Source organism: Electrophorus electricus, chromosome 19 (genome assembly GCF_013358815.1).
Source record: "Electrophorus electricus isolate fEleEle1 chromosome 19, fEleEle1.pri, whole genome shotgun sequence".
NCBI classification, from domain to species: domain Eukaryota; kingdom Metazoa; phylum Chordata; class Actinopteri; order Gymnotiformes; family Gymnotidae; genus Electrophorus; species Electrophorus electricus.
Window position 1 is genome coordinate 8944114 of NC_049553.1, and position 12407 is coordinate 8956520.

A 12407-nucleotide genomic window follows, 5' to 3' on the forward strand; every position below is an offset into this window, starting at 1 on the left:
CCATTCAACTTAAAATGTTTTATGAACGAAAGAAACTGCTCAGTCAACATTTTCTGCTCTTTCCTGAAGATGTCATATGAAGGGAAGTTGAGGTTAGATGTAAATGAAATACGTTTTCTGATGAACTGGGAATTCGAATGATGTGCTTCCAAATTTAAGAAGAATGTACAGACATAGACGTTTAGATTGGGATATGCCCTGCCCTCCATACAGTCATTAAAGGTTGTAAATTGTACTTTGCATACAATGTGAAAAGCTGGTGACTTTGAGTTTTTGATGATGGTCTAAATTTGAACTGTTCAGTTCTGCTCTATTGTTTATTGCACCCCACAGAAAGTAGTGGATGCCTTAGAGCTAGTGTTACTGTAAGGAATTCACTTCCTCTAACTGTTACCACTGGTTACTTGTATGTAGCTGGTTTAATCTGAACTGGGCTTTTTACATTTTTATTTTATTTTTACATTTTTACATCACATTTGTGAATGCTTTGTGAAATCGCCCTGTTGGCAACATTTTAAAGACAAGTCAAGATGTTTAAATTGCACAAACTGTCCTGTTGTGTCTAATGGTCTAATGGTGGTTAATTTCTGCATTTAGCTTTAGTGGTGATATAAAAAAGGTCAAAACTATACTGTGCTGCTGTAATAGCCTGCATTGATAATATGATAATATTACTGCAAATACACGTGTGTAGCCCTGTTTACTGTGCTGTTCTATATATTATCACATTAAACTCCATTACCTGTTACACTGTGTCATATATATTCATACAAACCAGACTTACTGGGGGGTGTGATGGAAAATATTATTTGATAATGTATTATCATGTGATTCATATGTAATGATTCATATATAATCATGTTAATCCTTTCCATCATATAATCCTATATGAATGGTTTAGTCTGCACACTCTGTCTCTGTATATTGTGTGAACAAAACGACTGTGGGAATATAGCCTTATGACCTGCATGTGTCGTGACCTACAAGGGCCGTAAAGAGGGATTAGGCTTATTTTATCTTGTAAACTGTGTCTGTCCTGGTGAGTGCTCTGGTACTGCAGGAATGCTCATCGCGATAAGGAGCAGGGATGCAGAGCACCCTTCTTTGGGGGTAAGGTTTAGGTATAAGGAGCAGAGCCAGGATACCCCTTTAGAGCTTTTGCTTTAGAGCACTAGTTCTCACACACCTGTGTTCTGTATGTTTTATTTTTCTTTATTAAATTACTCTTTTAATCACGTCTGACTCGCTGTTTATTCAAATTTCCACCACAGAAATTGGCGTAGTCGGCAGGATCAGCGAGAGGCACCACGCGCAGCAGCGGTGAATGAACTTCGAGGACGCTCCTCAGAGAGAATTTCTCGGCTGAGCTGGAGAAAGAGGGAAAGCCACAAGAATACGGGAAAGTACCTAACCAGGGAGTGACGTCCCGCTTGACTCCGGTGGTGTGCTCCGCCTGATCTAACGAACTGAAAGTAAGTGGTGGAAATAGTAAACTAATCTTTAAAAGTTCGAATATAGAAATCCGCCAGTTTGCCTGGGGGTGCGCCTGTGTAAGTAGCGTAGTAGAGGAATACTAGCGCTCACAAAGGAGTCTGGGACTCCAATAGCCTAAAAGAGTTAGGCACACTGTGTAGACGTACAAGTGTAAGGGAAAATAGGCCCGGGCCGCCAGGACGCCCCATAGAGAAAGGAGGTAACTGTAAACCACCACGAATTACTGGAGCGGAACTAAATTAAAGCAACGTTAGAGACGTGATTATCAGAAAAAAAAGGGGGGGGAGAGTACCCATATTATTCATATTATTTGGTTATATTGCAATCACATTTGTGCAATCACCCTTACCTACAAAAAAAATGGGTAAAGGGCAAAGTAATATGAATTTAGCAAAGACAAGTTTTCTAGTAGCCTGTTCTTTCAAATGAGTAAAGATTATGGAGAACATGTAAATAAACATGTCCCGTTCTGGATTAAATACTATAGGTTTAATGTATCGGCGACCTTGAGTGTTGCATATTTACTTAAATTGGTTGAAAGAGTAAAGTTTAAACCAAGGGAGGCTGATAAGAAAGCACAGAAATATTTTAACAAGAACAGTGAAGATATGCTGGAAAAGGCAAAAATGTGGTTAGAGGAGGCTGAAAAAAGACAGAAAAAGCAGCAAGTAGGGCATAGAAAAGGTAATAATGAAGTGTCTCAGTGTGTTTCCTTAGCTGATCCTGACCTCGATGCCGCCCCACCGAGAGCCCCCAGCTGATTCAACAGCCACAAGTGTCAGCAAACCCACCTCCATATCCTGAGCCAGGGACTTCATCGCTAACATCAAAACCGTCTTTATATGATGAACCAAGACGACAACTGGAGGCAATAACCTCACCAGTGGCTCATCGCACTCAAAGTCACACCACTATAAAGCTATCTGCAGAGCCTGAGGCAGGCTGTGCTCCACAGTTCCTGATGGTGGAGGTGTCTGGACCAGATGGAGTAATTATGGTTCACCGCCACTGGACTGCAGACGATATCATGAAGGCAGCCGATGGCCTGAGCAAACCAGGCGATATCAGCGGACAACGCTTCGGACAAGAACTTATGGCATTTGTGCAGTCCTGCAGACCAACTCAGGCTGAACTGAGACGATTGCTTATGATTCGACTTGGACCGCAATATAACCGCATTGACAGAGACTGGGTGGATGGAGATGTTCGTCTTCATCTGCCTGAGTGGAATGCACCGCCCCAAGGGCAGCTTGACCCAAATGGCCTATACAGAGAGATGATAAGAAGACTCATCGAAAGGGTGGAAGCAGCATACCCGACAACTATTAACACCGACATGATAACAGCATGCAAACAAAGGGATGACGAGCCCGTGGCTGATTTCCTCGTCCGTTTGACACGCATCCATACTGATCATTGTAGAATTGATGCACCAGCACAATGTGCAGCGGGCCCCGGAGAAGTGGGGGCGTGGGAAGCTCATCTGAGAAATAGCTTCCTTATGAATATGAGAAAGGAAATTAGCAACCTCATCAGAAAAAACTGCATCGGTTATAGTCGAGCTCCTTTGTCAACTATCAAAGAACACGCCAAGAATCATGAAACTAATCTGGGCAAGAAGGATGCTAGGCGGGAGTGCCAGCGCGCAGACATCACCCACCAGGCGATGCTGACTATGCTCCAAACAGTAGGAGACAGGGGAAGAGGTCGCGCACGTGGTAGAGGACGCGAACGCGGACAAGGGAGAGGAAGAGGTCGAGGAAAGGAGTTTGGAGGAAGGGAATGCTACAATTGTGGAAAATTTGGACATTTTGCAAGAGACTGTCCTGAAGAAGAAGGGGAAAATAGTGACAGCATGGCTGTGGAAGTTAAAAAGATTGACGGGCGGTGAAGAGGTAGGACAGCGATGGGCCACTGAAGGAAGACGACAAAAGGGAAGTAACAAATTTAAATTACCAATTATTACAGCAGATTAGTAAAGGGTCAAGAGGCCTCCCTGAAGTAATTGTGAATGTAGAGGGACAAAATGTTAAGTTTTTGGTTGACAGTGGTGCCACCCACTCGGTGTTGAGAGAAGGTTTAATAGAATGTAGAATGAGACCAAGGTATGGGATAACAGTAATTGGAGTGGGAGGCCATCCCATCGATGAAAGGATGTCCGAGCCTCTCCAATGTAGTTTAGGAAATAGTCAATTCAAACATAGCTTTTTGGTGTCAGAAACGTGCCCAGTTAATTTGTTAGCTAGAGACCTAATGTGTAAACTTGGATGCACAATTAGCAGCAATCCAGAGGGGTTATTTGTCACGTGGGAAACACCCACACAGGGAATCCAGTTAGAAATGGGGGTCCCTTTGTATGTTTATGAATTGCAGTGCACTGCTGGGGAAGTATTAACACATTTTATGACTGAAGTTACTAACACGCTACCTGGTGAGCTAATTATTAAACAAAGTGACTCCATTCACTGTACGATGGAGGTCCATGAGGGACCAGACGTTGATTTTGAGCAGAAATTTGACTTAGGGGGCAGCGACAGTTTGATTATCACAGCTATAGCATGGGACTGCGAGTGGGCTGCGGGAGTGGTGCAGCTCTCAGCTAAACAAAAACCTTTATATTCGGTCTCACATGCAGCGCCTCATGTGTCACTGGCTAGCACACATGCCGACCCAGACTGGCAGAGAGTAGGATTGTGGACTAAACGCGTGTTGAGTGCAACTGACTGGGTAAAGGAACCCCAGTGTGACATTATGTACAGCCCGAGCATAAAAGCGTGGAAAATGCCAGCCCCGTATAGGTTGAATTGCAAAAGGGGGTCGAGCTTGTGAGCCCAAATATGGCAATTATGGCAGCCTCTGTTACCCTCTCAGAGGAAGAGGAAGACGAACTGAAAACAGTTCCTGCAGAGTTATGGGCACAGGGAAAAAATGATGTGGGCTTAATAAAAGGATGTGAGCCTGTCCACATCACCCCAAAATCTGATTATAGACCGCACCAACACCAATACCCTCTGAAACCAGAGGCAGCAGAGGGTATTAGGCTGGTGTTTCAATCATTAAAGCAAGCAGGAGTGATCGTGCCATGCCCAGACTCACCGGTACATACTCCAATCTTCCCAGTTAAGAAACCAGGGAAAGATGAATGGAGATTTTTGCAGGATTTGCAGGCTGTCAATGCGGCAGTACACCCTAGAGCCCCAGAAGTTCCAAATCCGCATACCATTCTCTCTCAGATCCCACCAGACAGCAAGTGGTTCAGTGTAGTCGATTTGGCCAATGCTTTTTTCAGTGTACCTGTGCACAAGGATAGCCAATTTTGGTTTGCTTTCAATTTTGAAGGAAAGCCACACACATTCACGAGGTTGTGTCAGGGGTATTGTGAATCACCAACTATTTACAATGCCGCCCTACACCAAAGCGTAGAGGCTTTAGAGCTCCCTGAAGGAACAGCTCTGCTGCAATATGTTGATGATCTCTTAATTTGTGGAAGAACACGAGAAGCGTGTAAACAAGCCACGGTGGCACTGCTACATCATTTAGCAGGGGAAGGCCACAAGGCATCCAAATCTAAGTTACAGTTTTGCAAGCAGCGATAAGGAGCATTCCTACGATAAGGAGCAGGGATGCAGAGCACCCCTCTTTGGGGGTAAGGTTTAGGTATAAGGAGCAGAGCCAGGATACCCCTTTAGAGCTTTTGCTTTAGAGCACTAGTTCTCACACAGCTGTGTTCTGTATGTTTTATTTTTCTTTATTAAATTACTCTTTTAATCATGTCTGACTCGCTGTTTATTCAAATTTCCACCACAAGGTTTATGCGCCCACTACGGACGCAGATGATGTTGAAAAATTCTATGGGGATCTCTAGCAAGCAATTGACCAAGTCCTGCCAAGGGCACTATCTTCATTGCCAGGGATTTCAATGCAATAGTAGGTGCGGGAGAAGAAAAACAGTTGTAGGAAAATTCGGACTAGGAGAACGGAATGAGGCTGGTGACCGTTTGATTCAATGCTGTCAGGAAAATCATCTATTGATTGCAAAACGCCGCTTATATATGTGGACACCTCCAAATGGACAACACCGCAACCAGATTGATTACTTCCTGTGCCAACAATGATGGAAGAGCTCAATACAAGCAGTCAAAACGTTCCCTGGTGCGGATTGTGGTTCTGACCATCAGTTGCTTGTTACACAAATCAAACTACGATTTAACACCAACAAAAGGTCTCCTGAAATGCGACATTTTGACACAAATAATATCCCAGTTCAATATGCACTTGAAATAAAAAAATAGATTTCAGATAACTGAACACAAACGCGAAAGATTCAGATGAACTGTGGGAAAGAATGAAATCCATTATAACAGACACAGCAAAGCAAACTATTCCACAAAAAAAAAAAAACAGCAAAAAGACTGCAATGGTTCTAAGATTGCCAACAAAAGACGTGCAGCCAAATCCATAGGAAAGAGCATTGAATTCAGATTGCTGAATGCGGAATTTCTAAGGGAAGCGAGGCATGATTAAGAGCACTACTGGTATAGTCGGTGCGTTAAATTGGAAGATGCTAACAAGCAAGGTCACACTCAGCAGCTCTTTGCACATATTAAACAGGCACGGGCACCCTTTGCACCTCGCAAAGCAGCGACGAACAAAGATTTGAATGGCAAAGTACTGCAGAATGAAGATGAAATAAAGCAAAGGTGGCAAGAATATACAACAGAATTGTATGCGGGCAATCAAGCAAATCAAGAAGCTAGTCAGGAAGACACAATTGAGCAAGAGCCAGATATTTTGGAGGAAGAAGTAGCCTGGGCTCTGAAACAACTATCAAACATGAAGGCACCAGGCACTGATAACATACCAACAGAATTGCTCAAGCCAGTGCCAACACAAGTGTTAACAAAACTCTGCCAACAGATCTGGAAGACTAAATCATTGCCCAAAGATTGGACAAGATCAGTCTTTGTCCCGTTACACAAAAAAAGGTGATACGCAAAAATGTAGCAACTATCGGACCATTGCACTTATATCACATGCAAGTAAAATTTTACTGAAGATTATTCAGAAACGCATGGCTACATTAACTGAAAGGGAGCTCCCAGACGTCCAAGCTGGATTTCATAAATGACGCGGAACTAGAGATCAAATTGCAAACCTGCGCTGGATTATGAAAAAGACTCATGAATATCAAAAGGATGTGTACGTGTTTTATTGACTACAGCAAAGCTTTTGACTGTGTTGAACACGTCAAGCTGTGGAATTGTCTGAAGGAAATCGGCATCCCAGGACATCTGGTAAAACTAATTCAGTTGCTCTGTATAAGACAAGAAGCTACAGTCAGAACAGCTTTTGGTAACACTGACTGGTTTGAGATCAAGAAAGGCGTGCGACAAGGCTGCATTCTATCGCCAGTCCTGTTCAATCTGTATGCCAAAAAGATTGAGGCGATGCAATTTGGAATCGTCAATTGGAGTGAAAATTGGTGGGAGAAATATCAATAATCTTCGATACACCGATGACACAGCTTTGTTTGCAGAAAGCGTAAAAGACCTAAAATATTTGATCCGACTTGTCAAAGAAGACAGTGAACGCATGGGACTGTACCTGAATATCAAGAAAACAAAAGTAATGATGACAACAGGCAATGGTAGAGTCCACATAAAAATCGACAATGAAGAAATTGAATCAGTTCAAGACTTCATCTTCCTAGCATCCAAGATCAACTGCAGTAGCGAATCAGGGCCAGAAATCAAAAGAAGAATCGCATTTGGCCGCAGTGCAATGCAAGGGATGGCAAAGATAGGGAAGAGTAAAGATATTACCATTGCAGCAAAAATCCGCATGGTCAATGAAATCATATTTCTGATTTCCATGTATGCATGTGAAAGCTGGACCCTGAAAAAGGCAGACAGAAGGAAAATTGATGCTTTTGAGCTATGGTGTTGCTGTGCATCTCATGGACAGATATGGTCACAAACAGGACGGTTCTAGAACGTGTCAATCCAAGAACATCATTAGAGGGCAAAATCACCAAGCAGCGGCTCTCCTATTTCAGACATGTCATGCGAGCCAATTCCCTGGAAACATCATTAATGCTCGGCATTGTCAGTGGGTCCAATAGAAGAGGACGTCAAAGAACACGTTGGTTAGGTACAATCAAGGCTGACATGAACCTGCAAATGAAAGAACTGAAAGAAGCTGTCAAAAATAGGAAAAATGATGTAAAGTGTCCGAAAGTCGGGTCCGACTGAACGGATAATCATCATCATCATCAGAGGTAGGTATGTGGATGTGTGTATGAGTGACAGAGTAAGAGAGAAAGAGACAGAAATACAGTGTTTAGGTGAACCCTATTGTAGGTGTGAGTGTGTATTTGTGTGTGTGTGTGTGTGTGTGTGTGTGAGAGAGAGAGAGAGAGAGAGAGAGAGAGAGAGAGAGAGAGAGAGAGAGAGAGAGAGAGAGAGAAACAGAGAGAGACAGACAGACAGACAGACAATGTTTAGGTAAGCCACACAAGGGTGGGTGAGTGGGTGTGAGTGTGGGTGGGAGGGGCAGTGAATGTTTAAGTGAACCCTAGAAGTATGGGTTAGTGTGTGTGTGTGTGTGTGTGTGTGTGTGTGTGTGTGTCACTGCAAATGCTAGTGAGCTTTTGAGTATTTGGTATTGGTATAAATGGCTAAGAACAGTGCTGTGCTACACTAATGGCCTGCACTGATTATGCGATACTATGACTACAAGTAGTGCGTGCCTTGTGAATGTTTAAAATTTACAAACTGACATGTTCAGCCCATAACCTTCAGAATCTGATATCAATGTACAACATTGCTCTGTCATTACATGTAAGTCTGTAAATTTCTGTGTAGATGTGAACAATTTTTCTTGACTCCTGTCCATTTATTCAAACATAAGGCCTGTAATTAAAAAGTAGGTAATTCTGCACTGTACAGCCTCCTGATGGGCTATCTGCCTCATTCTTTGCAGGCAATATCAGACTGTTATTACATGTATGTCTGTGAATTTCTGTGTTGATGTAAACTACATTTCCTTATATTTGTCCTTTTAGGGATTTAAATAGTAGGCACACAAATATATTCAAATTAGTTAATTGTACGCTGTGGAGCGTCAGGCTATTATTACATATATGTCTGTAATGTCACGGTATGGCCCCTCCTCCCAAATGTCTCCCTGTGTGTGTGTGTGTGTGTGTGTGTGTGTGTGTGTGTGTGAACGTTGTCAGTGTTTGATCCCGCCTTAGCACTACATTGTCTTCTGTGTTGCATATAACGATGTTTATTTTGAATCACGGCTCCTCTTTTGCATCCTGCCAAGCCTCTCTGCGTTACATGTAAATTTCTGTGCTGATATGAACTAACTTTCCTGAATCTGCCCATTTAGGTATGAAAACATAAAGCTTACAGTTATAAGCAAAATAAGTAATTCTGCACTGTAGATCCTCCTGGCAATGTATTTTCCTTAAACCTTCCAATTTTCCTCAGAATGATAGTGTGAATATACATTTTCATTTTAGTCAATAAGAAAAACTATTATTAGTGTTTCAGTGATATGACTCAGAAAAGTGATACTTGTTCCCATTTGATCAATGTGTTGCAGGCTCATACAGTCAAAAAGTCAAATTATTTAGTTTCAGACTCTAAAGATTATTTCAAGAGACCTGATTTCATGTGATTGAATGAAAATCATAGGACTAGTTCAGAAAGTGCAAATTTTACACAATTAATTAATGTGACAAAACTAAACATTTTTGCAAATGCACTTGCAAATGCAAAGACTACTGCAAGGAATCACTTGAATCCTGTTGTATGTTCCGAAGTGAAAATATGTAGGAGAGATACTTGATTTTCTGGAATCTCGCCCCCTAATGGTCAAATGTTTCGAAACGCTACAGAATCAGAGAGAATGCTTACATAGCCACATCGTTTAAATGTCATCATGATTGGTCAATGTTAAGCCTGTCAGATGCCTTCTGAATGCTGATTGACCAATGGAGGTCACAATGTTTGACATATTGGTTCAAAAAATGAAGTTTACTTTGTAAGAGTTCAACACACCAGTGACACCCACTTGGTGGAATGGCCCCTTTATCCACCATATTCCAGGTGTTTGATTGTCCAGACATCTGTCACGAAACGCTCGCCTCCCATGAGTCACGTGGTTTGGCCCACCACATGCAGTGGGAGGCTCTCTGTTTAGTTGTGACCATGCCTGCACACCTGCTCCAGGTTAGTGTTGTGTCCGTATATAAACCCGTGTCGTGGAGTGCAGTGCAGTTGGTCTTTGATGTGTTTGTCTTTGTAAATGGTTGTCTATGTTCACGCTTGTTAGATGTTTATAGATGTTCACCATTAATATCATGTGTGAGTGCCAGTGTTGTCATCATTTCATGTTAATAAATGTCTGTCATCGTCAAAGGAGTCTGTGCGTCCTCCCCCTCGCCCTTCGGCAACTTGGGCTGTTATAACAGCATATAAATGTCATACAAGATGTCCTATTTAAGTACTACACACTTCTTTGGCACGCTGTTGGAACTTTTCCCTGTGAAAAGAAAATACGTTAAGGGTATTAAAAACATTTATGGTGTTAATTTTATGATATGTAGTCATCTTTATGATATTGGTGTAGCCTAATAGATTAACTAAAAAGCAGCTAATAATCCTACAACACAAATTATGTTTAGTTTACTGAACCAACTACCTAGCTAGCTGTGGTGAAAATCATTCTCTAAAAATGTTACAAATCACATGGTCAGAGTAGTAATTGAACCTGCTATCAAACAATACCGCTTATGAGGGAATCGGTATATCCTCCTGACTACCAGCAGTTCAATTTTGTCCTCTCTAGAGTACATATTTAGGCTTAAATATCTCCCACACCAAACATACTACTGAGCTAACTCCTTTTGTTCTTTAAAGAGGACATTCAGAACTTTTAAATGATACCAATGTTATGGGGGGTTTGGCAAGTTCCTCTTCCTCTTTAAAGAAAATGGCATCCATCAGCACAAGGTGCTTTTATGGAAAGAAGAAAAGTAAGTGCTTATTAATTATCATTGAGCAAACTTTGCCTTGAAATATTGTTGTCATGTTTTATATGAATCTCCTAAGAACACTTTTAACCATTTTCTAAACTAATATAACAATATATTACGATGATGAGAGTGTTTAAAAAATGTCCTCCACAGCAGACATTTGTACTTATTACCTACATTTTGTTCTTTGTATTTTCAAATGAGAAGGAAGGGATTGCCAATGACCTTGATATTTCAGATGAGGACCAAAGCAGAGACCTCTTGTGGAAGGTCAGGCCCCTTCTGATCAAAGTGAGGCAAGGATGTCTAAATCAATTTAGAACAGGAAAATTGTCCATTGATGATCAAATGATTTCATTTACTGGTCACTTCCAAATTCACCAGTATGTACCGGTCAAACCATACCCGACTGGATTGAAGGTCGTGGCCACACCAAGTGGTATGGTCTTAGATGTTGTGGTTTACCAAGGTGAGACCACCTTCAGAGTTGCAGAGGGATTGGGCACTGGAGAACAAGCTGTCCTTCATTTGGCAGAGACTGTTCCCAGAGGAACCCACCTTCTTTTTTTGACAGGTTCTTTACAACTGTAAATCTCCTGGACACCATGATGGAGAATGGTTTGGGAGGTACAGGAACTCTCATGAAGAACAGAATTCCAAAGGAGTGCAACATTATAAGGGATCAGGCCATCAAAAACTAAGGAAGAGGGGCATCTGAGACAGTGGTCAGGTGAAATCCTGAACTTGCTGTTATCAAGTGGTTTGACAACAAACCAGTGGTCATGGCATCCTCTGCCTATGGCATTGAGCCACAGGCCACATGCAGTATAGATGGTCTAAGAAAGAGAAAAGGTATGTCCAGGTGTCAAGACCAGTGGTAATTGCTGAGTACAACAAAAACATGGGTGGTGTGGACATGGCCGACAGGATGCTAAGTCTCTATAGGATGGCCACTCGCACTCGGAAATGGACAGCGCATACAGTTTTCCACTTTTTTGATTTGGCAATCACCAGTGCATGGCTTCAGTATAAGACTGACTGCCAAGTTCTGGGAAAGAAACCACTGAAGTTCCTTGAATTCAAATTGCTCCTTGGTGAGCAGATGATTACTAAGGTCCAAGTGGGAATCTACAGTGAGAGTGAAGATGACTACACTCCCCCACATCAAAAGTGGAAACCTCAGCCAAATGCAGCTCTGAGACACTATGGGGCCATCCAGCTCCCAAAGATGGTGGATGAAACACATGCATCAAGGTGTCGCAGGTCTGGTTGCAACAGCAAAACGTATGTGATGTGTACAAAGTGCAAGAGCTTCCTCTGTGTTTCAAAGAAAGGGAATTGCTTTTTGAAATATCATACTCCATAAACATAATGCCATAACATCAAAATACAAACACTAGACATACACTAGAAAAGAGTTACATATACATTAGCTCAGCTGTTGGTAGTTTTCATCATAAATCTTATGACAACTTGGTATTTTCTTTGGGATTGATTTACTGTGATTAGGACTCAGTTTCATAGGTAGCGTGTTCAGATGTCCACTGTAGTAGACACATTATATTTTTAAAATCAAAATATTTTTAAGAATAAAAATGTTTTCAGTATGCTCATTGCCTTCCACACAACTGGGGAAGTTTTTTTAAAAAAATGAATTGGGAGACTTTTTTGTTTCCTGGTAGTCAGGTGGATATTTTCAATTTTGCGATTAGTAACCTATTTCACACAAGATGGCGCTCTGACTTAATATTCTGAAGCAGCATCTGCCATGATATGCAACTTTGCTAGGAAAAAAAGTACATGAATTTGTATAAAAGCATAATGACAATGTTAGTACAACACCTCGATATGTTTCTTATTGCCGATG

At 41.8% G+C, this 12407-nt stretch overlaps 1 long non-coding RNA gene across 1 annotated transcript; it reads left to right on the forward strand.

Moving 5' to 3' along the window:
- Positions 1–10813: 10813 nt before the first annotated feature.
- On the forward strand, positions 10814–11134 carry LOC113567686. The gene is made up of 3 exons (XR_003409482.1): positions 10814–10831; positions 10925–11009; positions 11115–11134. It is a non-coding gene; the product is annotated as an uncharacterized LOC113567686 (long non-coding RNA).
- The last annotated feature ends 1273 nt before the right edge of the window (positions 11135–12407 follow it).